Source organism: Pelobates fuscus, chromosome 2 (genome assembly GCF_036172605.1).
Source record: "Pelobates fuscus isolate aPelFus1 chromosome 2, aPelFus1.pri, whole genome shotgun sequence".
In the NCBI taxonomy this organism is placed as follows: Eukaryota; Metazoa; Chordata; class Amphibia; order Anura; family Pelobatidae; genus Pelobates; species Pelobates fuscus.
Genome location: NC_086318.1, coordinates 117,487,280 through 117,510,813, shown reverse-complemented (window position 1 = coordinate 117,510,813; position 23,534 = coordinate 117,487,280). Strand labels below are relative to the sequence as shown.

The 23,534-nt window shown below is 43.2% G+C and overlaps 1 long non-coding RNA gene across 1 annotated transcript; it reads left to right on the top strand.

The window, feature by feature from the left end:
• The first annotated feature begins 3,257 nt into the window (after positions 1–3,257).
• LOC134585594 (uncharacterized) lies at positions 3,258–22,826 on the top strand. The gene is made up of 3 exons (XR_010086534.1): positions 3,258–3,351; positions 18,682–18,746; positions 22,790–22,826. It is a non-coding gene; the product is annotated as an uncharacterized LOC134585594 (long non-coding RNA).
• Positions 22,827–23,534: the final 708 nt, after the last annotated feature.

Below are 23,534 nucleotides of genomic sequence, written 5' to 3'. Positions count from 1 at the left end.
AAAATATTATGTGGATGGATTATAATAAAAAACCTATTAGCCCTCAAACCAATTCTACCATTTTGATACAATCTATAGAGGTATGGGAAGAAATTAAAAAAATGCTGGGTTTAACTCCAGGTTATCCCCAGATCGGCCAGACTTAGGCTATTGAAGATCTTTCATTAAGTCACTGGGCAGAAATGGATAAGATAAGAATATCTGATCTTATGACAGCCGATAATATATTACCATTCCAACAAATAGTGGACAATTTACATATTTCTGGTAGGGAAATTTTCACCTACCTTCGAATCAAAAATTATATAGACAAAAATGTTCTAAAAAGTTCCTCCCCACTTTCAATTCAAATGGAATATATTTTTGATTATAAATCCTTAAAAAAGGTTACTTCATCTGCTAACCAAGTATTGGACTCTTTGAATGTTATCCCTGTTAAAATTATCAGAATATGGGAACAGGAGTTACAAATGGTTATCTCTGAAACGGATTGGTGTACTTCTCTGACTCATGTTGCGGAATATGTCCACTGTCTGAATCTGGTGGAATGCCACTTTAAAATTCTTTTCAAGTGGTATTTCACCCCAGCAAGAATTGCTAAGATGTACGACAATTACGACCCCACTTGTTGGAGATGTGGAACCCATATAGGGTCCTATATACACATGTGGTGGTCTTGCCCGATGGTGCGTCCGCTCTGGACTTGGGCATTCTCTACTCTCACTACTCTGTTTCATACATCTATTGATCAAAACCCGGCAGCTGCCCTTTTGCACTTGAATTGGAACCTCAAATCTAAACAAGTTCCAATTGCTACTCACTGCTTTATAGCCGCAAAAATATTAATTGCCAGGAATTGGAGATCATCCATCCCATTCCAAAAAACCTTTTTAATTAAACAAATTAGGTTTCAGCTATCAATGGAAAAGGGGCTAATAAGCAATACAGGTCAATCTTCCAAAAATAACGAACAATCGTTTTCTGAATGGTTGGTTAAGCTCTCTTAGACCCAGGTTAATCTCTAAGTACGAATATATTCCTTTCTCTGAGATAACTGAAAATTTATAAATATAATTACACTGTCTCATGATTATATACAGTTAAATTCAAACGGTTTATATACAATATGAAGGGGAATTTTCATGATTTGCATGATATTCAAATCAAGGTTACCCCTGGACGATAATTTTTGATAATTTTTGATAATTTTTATTTTTATTTCTGGACAATACTCTGTCATGACTTTAGCTATTTTTTCTCTCCTGCTCTGATGGGATGTTGGGTGTATTTTGTATGTTTACTCGTATAAGATAAACAATATAATACCTTTATATGAGTAATTATATTAACAAATGTATTGGCAGCGCAAGCTGTATGAAATTCTGATATACTCATGATGAATTTTTTCTTTTTTGTGGTTTTGTTGTGTATTTGTTTTGTCTGTACATGTTATATGTAAAGCAAATAGAACAAAATTCTTAATAAATATTTATTAAAAAAAAAAAAAAAAAAACATCCCTTAAATTTACGGCCATAGATCACATCCCGGAATCACGTCATGGAGGAAACAGATGCAAGATGCTCCTCAACAGAGAGACCTACTGGATTTTTTTACTCTATACAGTTGCTCCAAGGGGACTCAACAAAATGATATCGTATCATTCCTTTCTCTAATAGACTCCTGCTTGTTTTTTGTTTTTAATTTCAGTGACCCATTTTTGCAGATAACAGTGGTGAGGATTAAGTAATTGAACATTATTGGTACATTCTCTTGATTAAATTGTATTGTAGGTATTAAAATAATTACTATTGTAAAGGTTATGAACCATAATACTACAGTTAAGTAAGCAGAATCAAGTTGGGACATAATATTTGTAATGAGATGAATAGTATTCAATAATGTACCACAGGAACAGAGATGAATAAGTTGTAGTCACAATTAGTCTTATCTCAATATGTGTTGTTTTGCATAAACTAAGGCAATTATCCTCACTGTATATACTGCTAGTCGGTCACATAACTATATGATCTGCTATTATACAAGGAATATTAAATATACTTTAACTTTGTTCTCTTAACATCTGCACATACACTTATATTTTAATTTAAAGAATGTTACTATTATAAGATTGTGCACTATATTCCCTGATTATTTCAGGGATCTATATACTCTTTAAAAAAGTCTTAACAGTCTATAATTATATAGATTTATTTTTCACTAAAATAATTTTCACTAGTTTACTGTAAGGATATATTATTATATTCATTATTAGTTTCTCACATCAACTTCTTACATCAATTACTGTATAGAAAAATGTAATCATATTTTATATGTATAGTCTATTTTGATAATGAATAGTCACGAGGAAGATTTCCTTCTATCATTAACTCACTGGAGGACAATAGTTATATACTTTATTTTTAGCACAGCATTGGCTTAATACAGTATCCTTGAATTGCTGGTCATATAATTGCTATTTTAAACAGTTAAATTGTCTTATTGTTTTGTCTGTTTCTATGGTGCACGGTGTTTCACCAAATTCAGTGTTTTCCAGTTTGTAGATGGTCTCCTAGGCAACGCATGCAGCGTAACCATGGTAACGAAGTTTTGTGACGTCATCGTGCAGAAGTTCCGGGTTACCGGAAGGTCGCGTGGTTTTCGCGCATGCGCAATGACTTAAGGAAAACGCCGGTCTTGACTTTTTGCACCTGGGGTAAGTCAAAACTTTATTAATTCTATTGCTATATATTGGCGATATTTGTCTATTATATGTATGTTATTTGATCCTGAGGAAGGTCCCTGTGTGGACCGAAACGTCGATCTTCTTATGATTTATGGAATAAATTTATACTTTTTCTACTAAAGACCGTGAGTGCAGCCCTGCTACTTCTGTTTTTGCTTTCTCTCTCTCTCTCTCTCTCTCTCTCTCTCTATATATATATATATATATATATATATATATTAATTTTAAAATAGAACAAAGTTAAACATATATATTTTTTATTATTGTTTTTATTTTATTTACATATTTAGTTATTTTATTATATATATAAATATATATATATATATATATATATATATATATATATTAAAATACACTTAGACAGTGTATGTGTATGTTTGTATATGTGTATTTATATAATTAGATCATATATATATATATATATATATATATATATATATTATCTAAGTATATATTTCATTTTAAACTGTGTTTTAACTTTATATTTTACATTTTACAGGCAGTAGAGGGAGTACCAGGCATTCCAGGCACTCTCCCTGCTGGCACTGCTGTGGACGGCTATGAGTCCCCCCACTGCGATCGCCGGCATGGGATCGCCGGCAACCGGGTAAGTGAATAGGACGGCGGGGACGTGCTATGCCGCCCCCCGACGTTTAGAGCCATTCCCCAAGGACGGCATAGCACGCCTGCCGTCCTTAAGGGGTTAACACAATATTTGTGCTTTTACACCCATAACTCCCTGTGTTATTGGTTCACCAATTAACAAATATTCCCTGAATAAATGCTATTTTAAGCACTGAAAGGGTTAAAGAAAATAGTTGAAACAGTTCAGAGTCAGCAGGCATGTTGATGGACAGGTTATAGGCTGGAAGGAGGGACATGTCACTATGGTAATTGTGTAAACTGTTTTGTGAAGGTTTTGGCAAATGGTTTTGGAGTTCTTTGGGAAAAGCAGCACTGGACTCTTCTGACAGCTGAGCTAATTTTCTCACGCTGCAAGTGTGTGCTCTAGGCCTATATTTTTTATCCAGGACATGGATTTAATCTATCCAGTGCAGAAAGAAACATTTATCTTAATTGAATCTAAGACCTGGGATGTTAAGTGTAAAACTGTTTAATTTCTTTATATTTTTTATACTTGTTTTTAGATTAAATTGCTTTGATAACCTTTGATATGTTTTAACTACAATCATGAACAAACAAAATTAGGAATATACACTCTTCTCTGCTCCTGGTGCATTCAGACCTGGGGCTTGCTAACCCCACAATAAATGTAGTATAGGCACTCAGGATCACTTATGCAGCAGGTTTATTGGAAAATCAGGAGAAACACACAAGGTTTCGATCTTAACTGAGGTCTTTTGAGATTGAAACCTTGTATGTTTTTCCTGATTTTCCAATAAAACTGTGCATAAGTGATCCTGAGTGCCTGGACTACATTTATTGTTCTAACTGCAAACGTGGGAAATGTTTGATTAGCACTGCAAAAGAGGTAGTATTACAATTGTTTAGCTAAAATATGTTTATTAATATTTGTTATATTTTCTCTAACATCTTTTTTATTAAACATTAGCTTTGCTGCACTCTGAGGTATTGTCATTTGAGGGTTAATTGTTAGGATATATCTCTTCCAAAATACCTGATGCAGCTAATCATCTAAATTATCTAAAAAAAAAAAAAAAAACAGGCTTTCGATGACTAAGAAGGAATGTGCTTCACACTCTCTCCTTTTCTCACACAATACAATTTAGATGTCTTTGTCAACTAGCTAAAAAACTAAAAACTTTACATTGTAGACACTGCTAGTTTCAAAAGGAGCAAAGCAGCCTGGACTGGATTTATTAGAGTCATAAAATCAGGCATGTACTTTCCTGCATTAAACAAAAGTTTCCTGTTGTGAATTAAAGGATATTGAGAAAATGCTTACTGTTAAAATAACCACTGGGACTGTTCACTTTTCAGCCATCAAAACACATGGTCTGACATGGATACACATATCTTCTTTGTTGTTTGACGTTGAAACGATCAGAGGATCAATTCTATGTATCCAACATGAAAAAAAAAACTCAGTGAAAAAAACATCACAGTAGAAGCATCATACATTTATTTTCAGACATGCATTAAAAACTACATAGGATATTCAAAAATAATTAAAAAATATGATCTGTCAAAAAAAAAAAAGAAAAAAAATGATTGTCTGAACTAGACACTTAATTACCAGGTTGGATCACATGTTTTAAATTCAGGACTGAAATCCTGTTCTCATGTTTACAATTCAGAGTGTGCTTATTCATAGAATTGTATTTAATACCTGCGGCAATGAAATGTCAAACATGGCATGCAATTATAATTTAACATCTTGTATACTTGCAGCAGTAACCTCTTATTCAGTTTTGCCTCATGCGTAATTTTGCATAAGCAAGACTGCATGCAAAGAAAATCCAGTCTACTAGTTTATGATTTGCACCCAGGAATGGATTTATATATTTTCACAAGTCAAGCATCAAACTTTTAATAGAACTCTTGGAAAAACTCATCATTTCAAAACAGGAATGTAGAGCATTATGCATTTGCAAGTATTGGATTTTTTTTTACAACTTGTCAGAGAATCTTAAATATAAAGTCATCTTATGCACAATCGATCCTTCTGGCAAGAGCTATTAAAAAGGGAAAAATGAAATATTTATCATTTAAACACTTATTCTTTCACTTTATTCTCTGTAGCATTTCACTATGCCATATGTCTTTGCCATTATACCAATTGAACACTTAATTAATAACATCATAGCATAATCTATTTCACTGAAAATGTACTTAAATATATATTAAAGGGACTACCATCACAACTGCAGCTCTAGGTCAAGCCCTCAGAACTGTCAATAAGGCATTCAGAATGCTCTGCTTTAGTTGTACAATATCAGTTTTGTCCCATTTACGTGTGTGTTTGATAGATAGAATGAAGACTATGCATGTGCAGTCTGCTGCTTTGTCGATTGGTGCATTTATCACAGGTCTTTACGAATAGTGATGTCGCGAACATAAAATTTTCGGTTCGCGAATGGCGAACGTGAACTTCCGCAAATGTTCGCGAACAGGCGAACCGCCATAGACTTCAATGTGCAGGCGAATTTGAAAACCCACAGGGACTCTTTTTTTTTTTTTTTCAAATTCTTTATTTTTGAAGTGACATTGGTATTTCTGCGTATAACACATCATCAGTTACAATACAAGTTCCTTTGTTGACAATGGTATTGGTACAGTTAACACTGGAACATGCCGCATCCGCGGTTTAGGTATATTTTCCTGAGTTGTTAGTGTTAGCCAATTGGTGTCACAATTATACATTATATACATTGTACATAGAAATCGTACAATGAGAAACGATAATAAACATAAAGGGCTAACAACAAAAAGAAGGAAAGAACATATTAGAGGTGCACGCTATATAGGTATCTAAGTATAATCGGTTACACCATGTATTATCCAGCCCGGAGGTACGAGCCACGTAGCCCAGACCTGAGTTCTGAGCGTGGGGTATCCACCTCTGGAACATCAAACACTGCTCGTTGGCCGGATGCTCAATGAGTAAGTCCTCTCGCTTCTGCTGATGAGTGGACTTAGTCTGTAGTCCCTCATCATCTCAGGTATGAAGTAACCGAGGGGGGGGTGGGTAGTCTGGGGGAGGGGGAGGGGGAGGGGGGGGGATCCCCATGGTGAGCGTCGGAGCGCCGTACAGGAGGAGATTCACTTATTACCAGTCAAGTGTGGTAGCGGTGTAAGGCCGTGTATCAGTGGAGTGGTCTTAGTGTGGTCTGCTCATGAACCCCAGTCACCCGCCATCCACATCTCCCAGGTTTTTTCGTATGTTTTTATGTTACCCCTCACTCGTGCTGTGAGGTCGTCCATGACCCGTATGTCCTTTATTTTAGGAATTACTGCAGTCACCTGGGGGATTTCTGGTTTAAGCCATGCCTGTGCCATGGTAAGTCTGGCCGCTAAAGTGATTTTATGGAGCAGTTTTTGGTGCTTCCTAGGCCAATCGTCTAGAGTTCTCGAAAGTAAAAATACCCATGGATCTATAGTTATGTGCCTGTGGAATACTTGTTGTATTAGGGTCCCTACATCTCGCCAGAAGGCCTGTGCTTTAGGGCATTCCCACCACATATGGATGTAGGTCCCCTTATGGCCGCACCCTCTCCAGCACAGGTCGTCTGGGGTTTTCCCCATGCGATACAGTTTTGTTGGGGTTGTATACCACCTCAGCATGGTCTTGTAGGCCTGCTCTTGTTGGGTGACGCATATCGAGATAGATTTGTTCACTTCCCAGATCTCCCTCCAATCTGTACCCTCTAGGGTCTCATTTAAGTCCGTTTCCCACTGTGTGGTGTAGGGGAGGCTACCCCAATCTGAGCTGTTTGTGCATAAGTGCGCGTATAGGTTGGATATCAACCCCTTTGGGGGGTTTTCTTTGAGGCACATTCGCTCGAAGCCTGTGAGTGTGGTAGTTGCTGCCGTTTTTGCTAATTTATGTTGTGCGAAATCTCTTATTTGCAAGTATCTGAAGAAGTCTGGGGGGCCCAGCCTGGTCCTTTCTGTCAACCTGTCGAACGTCACTAATTGGTTCCCTTCATATAAATGTAGCGCCCTCTGTATCCCTGCCTCCTCTATGTTTTTAAAATCTTGGGCCCTCATACCCGGTAAGAACGCTCTATTTCGTAGCAGGGGCATCATTGGGGAAGGGGCCGAGGTTAGTTTGAATTTTATGGCCGTGGAGTCCCATACCCGTAGGGAGTTTAGTATGGCTGGGCAGCCTGTGCGTAGAATCGCCCTATGTTCTCTGGGTACCCATATGTAGAATTGGGGCAAGTCGGCTCCTGTGAAGCCAGCTTCAAGGTCAGCCCATCTGCGGGTTCCCGGCGTTGAATGCCACAAGGCCACTTGTGTCAATTGTGCTGCTAGGTAATAGTTGTACAGATGGGGTAACCCTAACCCCCCTCCATCTTTGGGTCTGTATAAGACGTTGCGGGCCACTCTGTGCCGTTTGCGCTGCCATATAAAGTCTCCGATAGCTCTCTGTAAGGGGGCCAGGTCTTTTTTGGTGATGGGGATGGGGAGGGCTTGGAAGAGGAAGAGGAGCCTGGGGAGTATATTCATTTTGATTGTGTGCACTCTCCCTATCCAGGATATGGGCTTATCTGTCCATTTGTCAAGGTCCGCGTCCAAAGTCTTGATGAGGGGGGTGTAGTTAGCTCCGTACAGCTTTCGGGGATCAGCCGTCAAATGTATCCCTAAATATTTAATCGCGGTGTGTGTTATGGGTATGTGGTGGTGATTCCTAATGTGCATCGTGTCGTTTGCCGTCATGGCTATTGGGAGGGCAGTGGATTTCGACAAGTTGACTTTATATCCCGAGAGGGCTCCATATTCTGCTAGGTCCCTGTCTAGAGCCGTCATCGAGGATTTTGGGTTCGTAAGGGTGAGGAGGACGTCGTCCGCATATCCCGAAACTTTATACGTTTGGTCGCCCACAGTTATTCCCTCTATGGCCTTGTTCGTTCTGATTGCTTGTAGCAAGGGTTCTAACGTGAGTACGAATAGGAGGGGGGATAATGGGCAGCCTTGGCGTGTGCCGTTATGCAGGGTGATAGGGGATGTCTTGGCGCCAGGGATCCTTATGAGTGCCTTGACGTCGGTGTACATGGCTTGGATCGTTTGTATATATGTATCTGGGAATTGGAGATGTCGTAGAAGTTCAAACAGATATACCCAGTTAACTCTATCGAACGCCTTTTCGGCGTCAAGAGAGAGAACGAGCGTAGGAGTTTGTGCAGTCGTCTGTGTCCATATAAGGTTGATGTTACGTCTGGTATTTTCGAACAGTTGGCGGTCGGGGATGAATCCTACTTGGTCGGGATGTACTAATCTATGTATGTGTGGGGCCAGTCTGTCTGCCAGTATCTTAGCTAATAGTTTTACGTCGTGGTTGATCAATGATATGGGTCTGTAATGTTCCGGGTATGACGTGTCTTTTCCCGGTTTAGGAATTAATACTATGTGGGCTGTTGACATATCTGGGTCGGGACGTCCGCCCCGCATCAGGTGATTAAACCATTCTAGCAGGTGGGGTATTAGTTCCTCCCTATACGTCTTGTAATAGCTGCCCTCATAGCCGTCTGGGCCCGGGGCTTTATGTCCTTTAAGTCTCGTGATGGCTCTGTCAATTTCGTCTGCTGTAAATTCGTCCCCTAGGGTTTCCGTGAGTGCAGGGGTCAGTTTCGGAAGGTTTAGTTTATGTAGAAATTGCCTAATCTCGTCTTGCATATGCGGGGTCTTGTCTGCGTCTGTGGGTGTGTGGTTGTATAAAGTTTTATAGAATTCTGTGAATATTTGAGCTATGTCTGTGGGTGCCGTCTTTGTCTGACCTTTGCGGTCTCTAATTGCCGTGATATGATTTTGTTTTGGCCTCGGGCGGAGAGTGCGCGCTAAGAGCGTGTGCATCTTGTTGGCTTGTTCATAGAAATTTCTCTTGGACCAGGTCATTGCTTTAGCTACGTCATCTAGTAGGGTTTCCCTGATGTGGCGCCTTGTAATTTGTAGGGCAGTGAGTCCTTCGGGGGAGGGGTTGGTTTTGTGTCTCTGTTCTTGGGTGTGGAGGTCGTGTAATAAGGATTTTAAGCGCGTCGTTTTTCTTAACTTTTTTCTGGTCGCCTCTCTAATTATGACACCTCTGATGACCGATTTATGAGCGGCCCATATGGTTGCCGGGGTCAGGTCATGAGTGGTGTTTAACTGGAAATATTCTACTATTTCTTTGCGAACCGTCTCTTTGATATCTGGGTCCTGTAGAAGGGAGGTGTTTAGTTTCCAGTTCCATTGGGTTCCCGCGCACAGACTGCCCAGTTCTATGGAAATGTCTGCATGGTCAGACCAGGTTATAGATCCTATTGATGTCTTGGTGGTTCTTTGGATGGTTTGGCCATTAACTAGAAAAAAGTCTATTCGGGAGTAAGAGTCGTGGGGCGTTGAGTAGAAAGTATAGTCAACCTCCCCTGGGTGTTGGGCTCTCCACGCATCTATCAGACCTGATGAGTTTATGAAGTCGTGTACCAGTCTATCTTGTCTCCCTCTACCGTGTGAGCGTGGTAGGCCCCTTATGGTCCCCCTATCTGTAGCTGGGCACGGAGCAGCATTAAAGTCTCCTCCCATGATAATCATGCCGTGCTGTAGGGCTCGTAACTTGTCAGACATTTGGTCCCAGAATTCTTTGGTTGGTTCGTTAGGTGCGTATATATTTATCAGGTGTATGGTGTGTGCATACAATGTCCCGGATAGTATTATGTATCTCCCGTCTGAATCTAGATTGACTCCCGTGACCCGTAGTGGGCAGCGTTTGTGTATCAGTATCGCAACACCGTTGCGTTTGGAGTGTGCTCTAGCCTCATAACCCGTGTTGTAAATGTGATCTTTGAGTGAAAACCCTATAGATTTTGGGAGGTGAGTTTCTTGTAAGAAGGCTATATCTGGGCCTAGTCGTTTAAGTTCCCTGTAAAGGAGTCTGCGTTTTTTAGGGGCGTTCAACCCTTTAACGTTTAGGGAGTTAATTCGTGTAGTCATGTTGGTGGGTGGGTTGCGTGTATGCGAGCTGACTTACGGGTGTTGCCTTCCAGCCGTGTCTTTGGGGTGTCTCAACTTCTAGTTGCCTTGACCTCTTAGCCTGAGACGCTCCGGTCACCATGAGGGGGGAGAGGGGGGGGAGGGAGAGAGAGAGGTTATTTAAATTGCTGCGCACATATTTACAAAAGCAAATACAAATACAAATACAAGTAACGTAAAATAAACAAAGTAAAGAGATAAACCGTCTGGTCTTATCCTTTGCCAGACTCGTGTGGGGCGTCTGCATCGGTGCTGCTGGCCCATAGAAAGAAACTGGGTCCATAGCACCGAAGCAAGGTCCCGAACTGGTACCAATTTGGCCTATAGGCCCTGTGATACATGCATGAGCGTGGCTGCTGGGCTGTCTCGTCACCCTGGCAGACTTGCCCGCTGGTCCGTGAGTTGCTCTTGTGGACTTTCCGCTTTCCGCCTCTGATATGTCTGGGCAATGTTTTTTCGGGGCATCTCAAACACTCTAGAGACTCCTTGTGTCTGGAAGAGGGGCAGTGAGCCTCTCAGCTCACAAGTGTATGCAAGCCCTGTCTTCGATCACAATTCCCCCCGTCCCCCCCATACCCCCCACTCCCCACCCCAACTCGGCTGGGATCAAGTGTCCGGTAGGTCTGCTGTCTTTAACAATAAAGCTGTGGATCGCCTCTGCCATTTGTCTGGGTATTCTATCTCAGTTCGGTAGTTTTGTTGCAGAAAGTGAGTTCGTGGATGTGGGCAGGATCTTGAATGGTTCCATCTTTCTCCATGACCAACTTTCAATATATTTTCGCTTGTTCCCTAGATTATTTTTGTTATTTTTGTTTGTTTTTGTTATTTTTTCATTTTTCTTTTTTATTTTTTTTTTTTTGTTGTTTTTTAAATTTTTAAGGTTGTTAATTAATGAGGAGGCTATCATTTGGCATCCGTTGAAGACTTATTGCCTGTTTAAGTACATTCTTGAGAGAGTAATGTCCCATTTTTTTTTTTTTTTTTTTTTTTTTTTTTTTAACGGTGTTTTTCGTATAATACTAACAATTTCGGGGTGCGTTAGGGGGGAGAGAAGGGGGTGATCCAGGGGGGGGGGGACGGGGGGAAAGATCGTCCATTGAGTCTCTGTGTACCTCACCCTTCCAAGGATGCGCGTCCATGTGGGGTAATTCTCAATGGCAGGGCGCAAGATTAAGAGCGGTCAGAGCCGAGGGCCGCCTTCCTCATTCTCCGGCTGTATACCACTCCCTGGGTAACTGCTGTAAGTCCGTCGGGATTGCGGTCTGCCATTGTAGATTTTGCGGGGCCTGTATATCTAGTGCGTGGAGGAAGGCTGTTGCGTCCCCATCAGGCGCCAACATCTTCGGCCTTCCATTTTTGAAGGCCATGAGCTTAAACGGGTGTCCCCATGCATATTTTATGTTGTGGTTTCTGAGCAAGTCCGTGATCGGTCGCCATTCCTTGCGTCTCTGGAGAGTCTCTGGGGCCAGGTCCTGGAATAAGAGAATTTTAGTCCCCTTATAAGAGACTGGGCCTTCCCTGCTGCACTTCATTACGGCTTCTTTTGTTTGAAAGTTTTGGAAGCGCATTATGACATCTCTCGGCTGTCTAGTGTCAATTTTCCTGGCGCCTAGAGCTCTATGTACCCGGTCTAGATGCCATAGTTGGTCGGGGATGTTAGGTGCAAGGGGTTTTAAGATTGCGAGCACTATGTCCTGTAGGCTCCCCTCCCCCTCACCTTCAGGTAGGCCTCTCAGCCTAATGTTATTTCGGCGTGAGCGGTTTGCTAGGTCCTCCAGCGCGGCTTCAGCAGCTCCCAGCCTCGTGGTGAGGGAGTTTACCTGGCAGGTAACCTCGTTATGTGCTCTGACGGTGGTCTCCTGCCTCTGCTCCAGGATGGCCGTGCGGTGTCCCAGTGCCGCGATCTCGGCTTTTACTTCTGCCGTGGTCCTATTGATCTCGCCCGCCAGGAAAGATTTTACCTCTAGCAGTTGAGCGATGATCTGGGAGGTGTCCCCTTTCGGTGAGCTGGGACTCCGCGGGGACTCCGGTCGTACCGGTGCCGACGGGGTCTTAGGGCTGTGTCGGCCGCCATCTTGCTGCTCCGGCTGTGCCGCACGGGAGGCCGCGAACATGTCTGCCACAGACGTACCCGTTTCTGTCAGCTTCTTGTTTATTTTCCGCTGGACCCTTCTATCCATGCCGGTGCCCAGGGTGAGTTTTGCGGTGATTTTTGCTCGTTTGTTAGCTTTTGTGTGCTTTGGGGCCTAATGTCGGCGGGAGCTTAGCTTACATGCGACCGCTCGGCTTCGTGGTCAGGCCACGCCCCCCACAGGGACTCTTTCTGGCCACAATAGTGATGGAAAAGTTGTTTCAAGGGGATTAACACCTGGACTGTGGCATGCCGGAGGGGGATCCATGGAAAAACCCCCATGGAAAATTACATAGTTGATGCAGAGTCTGGTTTTAATCCATAAAGGGCATTAATCACCTAACATTCCTAAATTGTTTGGAATAACGTGCTTTAAAACATCAGGTATGATGTTGTATCGGTCAGGTAGTGTAAGGGTTACGCCCGATTCACAGTGACAGACCAAACTCCCCATTTAACGCACCGCAAACAACTGCAAACAGTCCATTTGCACAACTGCAAACTCCCCATTTGCACAAGATACCAAGCTAGCCATGTCCCATTCCTTGTCCTCACTGATGTCATTGAAGGTCTCGCTTCCTCCACCCAGGAAGCGGGAGATGGAAAAAGATGCTTGATCGGTCCTCCTACTTCAAATTTGGGGCACTGCGCGTGGAATCTAATGTGCCACCAGATAGGAGTAGTGTGTTAAGTAGTACTATTCTTATCAGTTTAATCCCTGTTACGTCCCCTATCAGGGGACGTGTATATAAGGCATTGATTTTAGGCAGCGGGAGATGGAAAAAGATGCTTGGTCGGTCCTCCTACTTCAAATTTGGGGCACTGCGCGTGCAATCTAATGTGCCACCAGATAGGAGTAGTGTGTTAAGTAGTACTATTCTTATCAGTTTAATCCCTGTTACGTCCCCTATCAGGGGACGTGAATATAAGGCATCGATTTTAGGAAGCGGGAGATGGACATAGATGCTTGGTCGGTCCTCCTACTTCAAATTTGGGGCACTGCGCGTGCAATCTAATGTGCCACCAGATAGGAGTGGTGTGTTAAGTAGTACTATTCCTATCAGTTTAATCCCTGTTACGTCCCCTATCAGGGGACGTGTATATAAGGCATCGATTTTAGGAAGCGGGAGATGGAAAAAGATGCTGGGTCGGTCCTCCTACTTCAAATTCGGGGCACTGCGCGTGCAATCTAATGTGCCACCAGATAGGAGTTGTGTGTTAAGTAGTCCCCCTCATCAGGCCTTTTTTAGTCGAATGTATCGCCCACTGTCAGTCCCTTCGGGATCCATCCCTCATCCATCTTAATAAAGGTGAGGTAACCTAGACTTTTTTTTACCTAGGTGACTTCTCTTCTCAGTGACAATACCTCCTGCTGCACTGAAGGTCCTTTCTGACAGGACACTTGAAGCGGGGCAGGCCAGAAGTTCTATCGCAAATTGGGATAGCTCAGGCCACAGGTCAAGCTTGCACACCCAGTAGTCAAGGGGTTCATCGCTCCTCAGAGTGTCGATATCTGCAGTTAAGGCGAGGTAGTCTGCTACCTGTCGGTCGAGTCGTTCTCTGAGGGTGGACCCCGAAGGGCTGTGGCGATGCGTAGGACTTAAAAAGCTCTGCATGTCCTCCATCAACAACACGTCTGTAAAGCGTCCTGTCCTTGCCGGCGTGGTCGTGGGAGGAGGAGGTTTACTTTCACCTCTTCCCCTGTTAGATTCCCGTTGTGCTTTGACATCACCCTTATACGCTGTGTAAAGCATACTTTTTAATTGATTTTGGAACTGCTGCATCCTTTCCGACTTGCCGTAATTCGGTAACATTTCAGGCACTTTCTGCTTATACCGAGGGTCTAGTAGCGTGGACACCCAGTAGAGGTCGTTCTCCTTCAGCCTTTTTATAAGAGGGTCCCTCAACAGGCACGACAGCATGAAAGACCCCATTTGCACAAGGTTGGATGCCAAGCTACTCATGTCCTGTTCCTCTTCCTCAGTGATCTCTCTGAAAGGTATGTTCTTACCCCCAGTCACGTACAACACCACGGGTACCAGATAGGTAACAACGAGCACCCTGGGATGCCTGTTGTGGTTGGTCCTTCTACCTCCTCCTCAAAGCCACATTCCTCCTCTGACTCCTCTTCCTCACAATCCTCTTCCAGCATTGCCGCAGGTCCAGCAAGCGATGCTGATAAGGCTGTTTCTGGTGGTGATGATTTCTCACAAGAAAACAAATGGTATGATGTCGCTGATGGTGCCTTTGGTGCGACTGACTAGGTTTGTCTCCTCCTCAAAAGGACGCATAAGCCTACAGGCATTGCGCATGAGCATCCAGTAACGTGGCAAAAAAAATTTCCAGCTCCGCAGAGGCTGTCCTAGCACCCCGGTCATACACATACTCGTTAACAGCTTTTTCTTGTTGGAGCAGGCGGTCGAACATTTGGAGTGTTGAATTAAAATGCGTCGGGCTGTCGCAAATCAAGCGCCTCACTGGCATGTTGTTTCACCGCTGGATATCGGAAAAGTGCGCCATGGCCCTGTAGGAACGCCTGAAATGGCCACACACCTTCCTGGCCTGCTTAAGGACGTCCTGTAAGCCTGGGTACTTATGCACAAAGCGTTGTACGATCAGATTACACACATGTGCCATGCACGGCACATGTGTCAACTTGCCCAAATGCAATGCCGCCAACAAATTTATTTCGTTGTCACAAACCACTTTGCTGATCTCCAGTTGGTGCGGAGTCAGCCACTTATCCACCTGTGCGTTCAGGGCGGACAAGGAGTGATGGTCCAGTGTGACTCTCTGCTTTCAGGCAAGTCAACCCCAAGACGGCGTGACACTGCTGTATCCGGGATGTGGAACAGTACCTGGGGAGCTGGGGGGGTGCTGTTGATGTGGAGCAAGACACAGCAGCAGAAGAGGACCCAGCCGAGGAGGTTGTGGAAGAGGATGGAGTAGGAGGAGTACAGGAGGTGGCAGCAGGCCTGCCTGCAAGTCGTGGCGGTGTCACCAACTCCTCTGCAGAGCCACGCATTCCATGCTTGGCAGCCGTCAGCAGGTTTACCCAATGCGCAGTGTAGGTGATATACCTACCCTGACCATGCTTTGCAGACCAGGTATCTGTGGTCAGATGGACCCTTGCCCCAACACTGTGTGCCAGACATGTCATTACTTCCTTTTGCACAATCGAGTACATGTTGGGGATTGCCTTTTGTGCAAATAAATTTTGTCCGGGTACCTTCCACTGCGGTGTCCCAATAGCTAAAAATTTTTGAACGCCTCAGACTCTACCAGCTTGTATGGTAGAAGCTGGCGGGCTAAGTGTTCAGTCAAGCTAGCTGTCAGACGCCGGGCAAGGGGGTGACTTTGTGACATTGGCTTCTTACGCTCAAACATGTCCTTGACAGACACCTGACTGTGGGAGGATGAGCAGGAACTGCTCAAGGCGAGAGACGGAGGGGCGGATGGTTGAGAGGGGGCAAGGAGGACAGCAGTGGTTAACGTGGCTGAAGATGCTGGACCAGGAGGAGGATGGCGGCTTTGAGTTTGTGTGCTGCTTGTACTCATGTGTTGATCCCATAGGTGTTTGTGATGTGCGATCATGTGCCTTTGCAAAGCAGTTGTACCTAGGTGGGTGTTGGACTTCCCACGAAAAATGGCATCGCTGTTGTCAGAGGCAGACACACAAAAAAATGGCACACTGCTGAGCTCTGCAATGATGGCATTCTGGTGGTGGCAACAGCATGCGTTGATTGGCGTGCTGTGTGGCTGACCCCGGGTGCCGATGCATGCTGTCTGACTGTGCCACTAGCTCCTTGCGACGACCTTCCCCTGCTTCCAACTCGTCTCCTCCTCCTACTCTCTGTCTCCCCATCTGAACTTTCCCCCTGTTCTTCTTCTCTTCTAGCGGGCACCCACGTGACATCCACGGACGCATCGTCATCATCAACTGCTTCACTTGTATCTGACAACTCAGCAAAGGAAGCAGCAGCAGGTACAGCATCATCATCATCATCACACCGTACATGTGTAATGCTGCCTGACTGAGACATATCCCTGTTATCTACATCCTCTGGCAATAATGGTTGCGCATCACTCATTTCTTCCAACTGATGTGTAAATAACTCCTTTGACAGATCAAGTGAAGCGGCTGTGGTGCTAGTTTTGGTGGTGGTGGCAGGCGGGCGAGTGGTAACTTGAGAGGTGCCCGAAGCTAAGCTGGAGGAGGATGGTGCATCAAGGTTCCGAGCGGAAGCTGTAGAAGATTGGGTGTCCTGTGTTAGCCAGTCAACTATGTCCTCAGAACTTTTCAAGTTCAGGGTACGTGGCCTCTGAACACTGGGCATTATTCTAGGGCCGAAGGGAATCACAGCACCACGACCATGACGGCCCCTGCGAGGTGGCCTGCCTCTGCCTGTCATTTTTTTTTGACTAGTGGTACTGTGCGTACAAGCTACTGTGACAACAGATATGAGTGGCACTGGTGTGACACTGTGCCCTGGCAGGCTCTGAAACGCACACTAGTGAAGGAAACTGACTGCTATTATATTACAGTCCAAAAAGTTTTTTTTTGTTAAATGCAAGCTATTGTGACACCATTGAGTGAGTGGTGGCACTGGGCAGGCCCTGAAACGCACACTAGTGAAGGAAACTGACTGCTATTATATTACAGTCCAAAAAGTTTTTTGTTTTTTAAATGCAAGCTGTTGTGACACCAGTGAGTGAGTGGTGGCACTGGGCAAGTGGGCACAGTATATGCTGTGAGCCTGACACACAGGCTGGCAGGCAGGCAACTGCAATTACATTACACAGAAAAAAAAAAGCAGACTGATGTTCTAGCCCTAAAAAGGGCTTTTTGGGGTGCTATCCTTACTGCAGAGATCAGATGAGTCCTTCAGGACTGTAGTGGACACTGAATACACTAGCCTAGCTATCAATTTCCCTATCGAATCAGCAGCAGCTACACTGTCCCTACTCTCGATAAGAATGCAGCTTCACAATTAATGTAAAATGGATGTTGTCCAGGAGGTGGGAGGGTCTGCTGCTGATTGGCTGGAATGTGTCTACTGACTGTGAGGTACAGGCAGGTTCAAAGTTTACTCAATGATTACGAATAGGGGGCGGACCGAACAGCGCATGTGTTCGCCATCCGTTGCGAACACGAACAAGCGATGTTCGCCAGGAACTATCCGCCAGTGAACAGTTCGGGACATCACTATTGACGAAGGATAAGTGAAAACTGATAGCAGCCATGGTAAGGTCACAATTTAAAAAACTATTTAATTGAACTGTGTTATTTATAAAGCACTCAATTATTAGTTTCTATATATCACAGAGGTTGTAACACCCATGTTTTATGGTGTTACATTTAAAAATACTAATCTCCATTTAACAAAAATACAGGTTAGCAAGGATTTTATTGAATTAAAAACCTATAACATATTATCAGTTTTATAATATCATAATGTAATACTTAGTATAATTATTTATATATATATATATATATATATATATATATATATGTATGTTAAGGCGGTGCATGGAGTTGTGGGAGGGGTAACGCGGCCTATTTATACCCAGACTAACCTTGGCTCAGGGCCGACACCGATCCAGAATCCTACGTGACCACTTCCAGTTCCGTTCTGCCTCAGCGTTGTTCCCACCAAAGGAAGAAGTACCTTCTCCCGGGAAACTACAGCCCTTTACCCACAGCCAACTACATCTACCAGGCGCATGGAGGGCACTCATTCCTGATGGTGATCTGACAATGGCTAAACAACACTGGCACCAAGAAAAAATGCCTCCCCCCCCTGAATAATTAAAAAAAAAGAATTTATTAAATACATAGAGTCACAAACTATGGTTTAGGGACATAGAGGGGTTATTAAGGAATGGAGGTTCTGGTACATTAAGATCTCAGCACAGGCAGTAGAAGTTACTAGTTTCCACTGACTGTTTCCAATCACACTATGACCGGTCAGAATTTCCCAGGTTTCCATTTCAAGTACATGGGGCCACACACCAGCACGTTCGACAAGACGTTGAAATGACCAATTCACTCCATGCATGTGTATGTGGCCCTAATATATAGTGGCATATTGTGATGTTACCAAGCATTCTCACACACATTATTTATACCTCAATATTTATATTTCCACTTAGGTCCAGCACTAAACGGGACTAGGCTTGTTCCTTTTTCTAGGACCAAACCAATATTTAGGACCAAGGTAAGCTAAGGGCTGCACTGAGAAAAATAAATATGTAAAAACTTGTTGTATTCACTACTCCCCTTCATCACTGTCTTAGGCCTCCTTCTGTCATAACCCTGTACCTTAAGAACATTGACACTCTGCAACTACCAGCCAGTCAATCTGCAGGTAATACCTTTCCATACTATAATTCAACAGGTACTAGGAGCCGGCACATATTTACTTACCCTAACTCCATAGGTCACTAAAGCTCCCATACCCCCGGCTGATCGTCACTATCCTGACCCACCAAGGACAGTCCTATGTAGGAATATAGGACACATACAACCTTTCGAGCTACAAGGTAAGTAATTCCTTTGTACCTCACAGTTACTCACAGGCACCTCTTCGCACCATATTTGAAAGACCATATGGTATAAGATCCACTAAGTTTACATTTATTTGTCACAGGACACTTTCACTCCCCCCCCCCCTCGCATGGGTCACTTGATGATACCTCTTTGAGGCAACTGCCTTCTCGTTCTGTATGGTGGTTAAACCATGTTTCTCATGTCACCCCACATCTTACTTCCGCCCACCATCATTGTGTTAAAAAATAAATAAAATGCTAGCAAGTCACACGTTATGAACTGGCACCCAAATGGCCGCCTCCACCCCCACTAAGTACAACTAGTGCAGGTTCACCGGCCACGTGCCGTTAAGCATTCATGCCAGATGGTATTCAACAGGAAATAGAAGCCATAACTATCACTAATGTCATATAATTCCTGTTCCAAAATGTCTCACGATTTGAACATAGCCGAAGACATCTCCTTACCCAGCCCTGCCAGACCAAGCACCCCAACCAAGAACACAGAGATAGCAAGCCCGCGATCTATGCATTCTTGGACCATTCCCAAGATTGTGGACGAACTTAAGCAAAGAGGCATCCCATACCCTGCCATGGCACTTAAAGCAGAACTATATCACCTGCTGAACGCTAACCTTGACACCCCGTGCCCAGGAACTAGCACACAAGAGAACAGCTACAAAAGCATGGCAGGACTTCAGGCTACTATGTCATCCCTCCTGACATCAGTTAATATTATTAATGAGAGACTGGAGAAATTGGAAGCCCACATTGCCATAATCACCCAGGCAGCCACCCCCACCACACTCCCACCGACAACCAGATCCCTGGGTAATAGCTCTACAACTACTCCTGCACTAGTCACCACACACATCATTACACTTGCGCACTTAGTGCCCCAGACTATCAATAAAATACATTCTAGAAGGTAAAGACGTAAATTTAGTATCCCTCTTGATTGCATTTCAAGACTTGGTGGAAAATAAGGCTTTCTGTTACGGTGATGTGTCCGTGATGCTCAAGGCCAGGGACCCTAGGCTTAATAAAAAAATTATCCATTCCCGATTTCGTGATAGCATTTGGCCTTTACAGGGATGTTATTTGCTCCACTTCCCTCCATTGTAGGGAAGAACTAGACTTATACCTCCATAAATTGGTAGACCTGGGGAACAAGTACGGAGGCCATTCTTTCTATGATTATCATAGACTTTTTCTAGCCAAGGCAGCAGCAGCACTGATCAAATTTAACATCCGCTCCAACTGTAGCTAACTTGACACAGATCTGTTCTGCTGCCACTTTGCTGGCCTCAAGCCTCCGGCTTGTGCCTTATGCGTTTCAAGCGCACACTCTACCAATTGTTGTCCCAGTGAACCCAGCTTTCCTACTACCAGCCTGGTCACATTCATACTCAACAAGTCAGAAAGGAGACTCAAAGACAAGCTTGGCAGGCCTATTTGTTTTCCTGGGCAAGGCACAGATATGCAACAACTTTATGCAGGAGGCTGCAGCTTTAGGGCATGTGGATTGTTGCATGTCTGTTGCCTTTGCTTCAGAGCCCATGCAAAGACCATGTGCCCCAACAGGCTGTTCCCCAAACAATGACTCACCTAAATTAACATTCCCAATTTAGCTCACTATCTCCCCAATCATCCTCAAAATGCACTTGGTCAATTTCCTCATCAGGGGGTTCACAGAAGGGTTCCACACTGGGCTAGTGGCACTCCCCGGGGGGACCTTAGAATGTAAGAACCTCCAATCAGCCACCTTAGATCTGGACTGCTTACAGCAGAATTAAACCATGGCTTCATGATAGGTCCCTTCAAACAGCCACCCTATTCCAATTGGAGAACCAAACCAATTGGCATTGTGACTGGCAAGTTCAATATTAAAAAACATTTGATCATTGGCCTCTACACACCTCATTCCTCATTCATTCCAAGCCTAGATTCACTCATACCTTCTGAAGAATTCTTACAATAATATGCCACAGTATACAATGCCATAGGAGCAATCTTGAAAGCTGGGTACGGTGCTTGGCTGGGAAAAATGGATATATCAAATGCTTTCAAGTTGCTACTCATATAAACGTCACTGTGGCATTTACAAGGCATCAAATGAAAAGGCCAGTACTATTGCGCCACGCATCTGACGTTTGGGCTCAAGAGCAGCCCCAAACTTTTCGACTCTCTCAACTTTGCAATTCATATAATACCACAGGGCAGCTCATTCATATCATAACTACTACACCTCCTACCGGAGGCCCCTTACGACAATAACACTATTTCTCTCTACTCTCACGCAAAAGCAGACTTGTTAATCTGGAGTAGATTTCCGAGACCTGTTAATGGACTAATCCACCTAATGCAACATGCCAAACTTTGTCAAAAGCCGCCTTGTCAGACAATACTAAGAAAACCTACAACAGAGCAATGACAATCTTCAACAGGTTCACTTTCTCCATTGACACGATTGTTTTATTCACCCACTGCCATTTACATCTGAAACTGGCACACAATTAAGTTGTATCTGACAAGAGTACAACACTACCTAATCAGCTCATTCCCCACTCACAGACCGTTCATGTCATCCTACCACCTGAAAAATTTGCTAAAATGTATACAGTGAGCTGATGGCCCCCCAACACTAGAAGACAACTTATAGATGGATAGAAATTCAAGGCACTATCAGACTTACTAGACACCAACCCATTTGAACCTCATACAATCAATACAATCAAATCTGCCATGTATGTAGCATTCTATGGGTTCCTACAGCCCAACAAATTTACTATAGAAAGACTATTCTGAAATCCGGGTTACCTCAGAATAATGAACCTACACAAACAGGGAAACCATTTTGTACTGCAACTAATACGTTCCAAGACAAATCAGTTGGGCCACCTGATAGAGATCCAATATTATCTGACTCACAACAAATGGTGTCCGGTGGTAGTATTGGATACTTTTTGCCTCTCTCTCACAGAGCAAGAGCGTTACGCACCCCTGTTCATAATACGCGACAAACCACTCACCACCGCTAAATTCATGTACTATGTGAGGACCCTGGCCACTAAACTAGGATACAACCCATTGTCCATCACAGGTCACTCATTCAGGATCGGCGTCGCATCTGCCGCTTCCAGCAAAAATGTGCCAGTTCACATAATTAAGAAATTAGGTAGGTGGAAATCAGCAGCTTACAACAAGTACATTCCACAACTGGAGAGAGAACTAAGGAAAGCCTTCAAATAATTTGTTATGTAACTGATATAAACATTAAAGTGTTATGATTAAATCTTTTTGCCCTCCTTTATTTCAGGCCTACCTGATCGTCGGTTTAGGCACACAATGACTGACTCTCACCCCATAACCAACAGTGTTTTGTTCAGCTTGTCCCCGACTACAAATAAATAAATAAATAAATAAATATATATATATATATATATATTATAATTATATATATATATATATATATATTCACTCATATATATAATTATAATATATAATACTTATTATAGCTCATCTTAATCTTTCAGTGTTACTTTTTACAACGTGAGTCAAATCTCTGTGTAAAAAACAAATCAACAAATGTAATTGTAATGAAATTAATATGTGATTATATAGACAGCATTGCAAAGGAATATATTTAAAGTAATGCCAAGATATTTAAAGGCTGACTGATCTTGTATAATTCTTTTTGTACTTATTTCAGGATTTGTTTGTTCAGTCTGCACAAAAAAACAACCGGGAGCAGTGAAGTGAGACTAGAACAAGAAAATTATTCCCAAGAAGAGAAACAAATATCTGAAGGGAATAGAAGCTTACACCGGGAGTTATGTACTGACATCTTGTATGCAACTTTCAATAACTAGATAATGGCACTTATTTTGTGCACTTTTTAATATTGCAATTAGATAGGGTTAACTATGAATATACGTGCTGTAATTATACATTTTAATTGTCGAATAGTGTTTAAAATAATCTTTATACATTTTGGTAATTTATTAGCAAGCTCTTTTTTTGTTTTAATCATGACTATAGGTTATGATAAGTGTCTGGCACACAACTAGATGATCCAAAGGAGACTTTATTAAGACACAGTGGTTGATTTGAAAAGGACTTCTAATGAGTCAAAATGTTGCAAATCCCTGTGTCTAATAAAGCCTGCTCTGAATCAACCAGTTGTGTGCTTGAACATTTGTCATATATAATTATGGATTCTGAAGATGTTGTCCTTGTTTGAGAGGCGTCAAAGGAGTGTGATCCATTACTGCATGTCTTGTCCCTCTTCAGTATGTACGTGACTAAAGGTTAGGAAAACCCCACCAGTTAATGTCAGTAGTGGCAAAGCATAACAAGACATAACTCCCAAGAGTCCCTGTTTAGAAAGGAAAAGTGTCTATTTTGGTCCTGAAGTCACTTTTCTATTTGGATGGCCCCCTTTTGTAGGAGCTCAG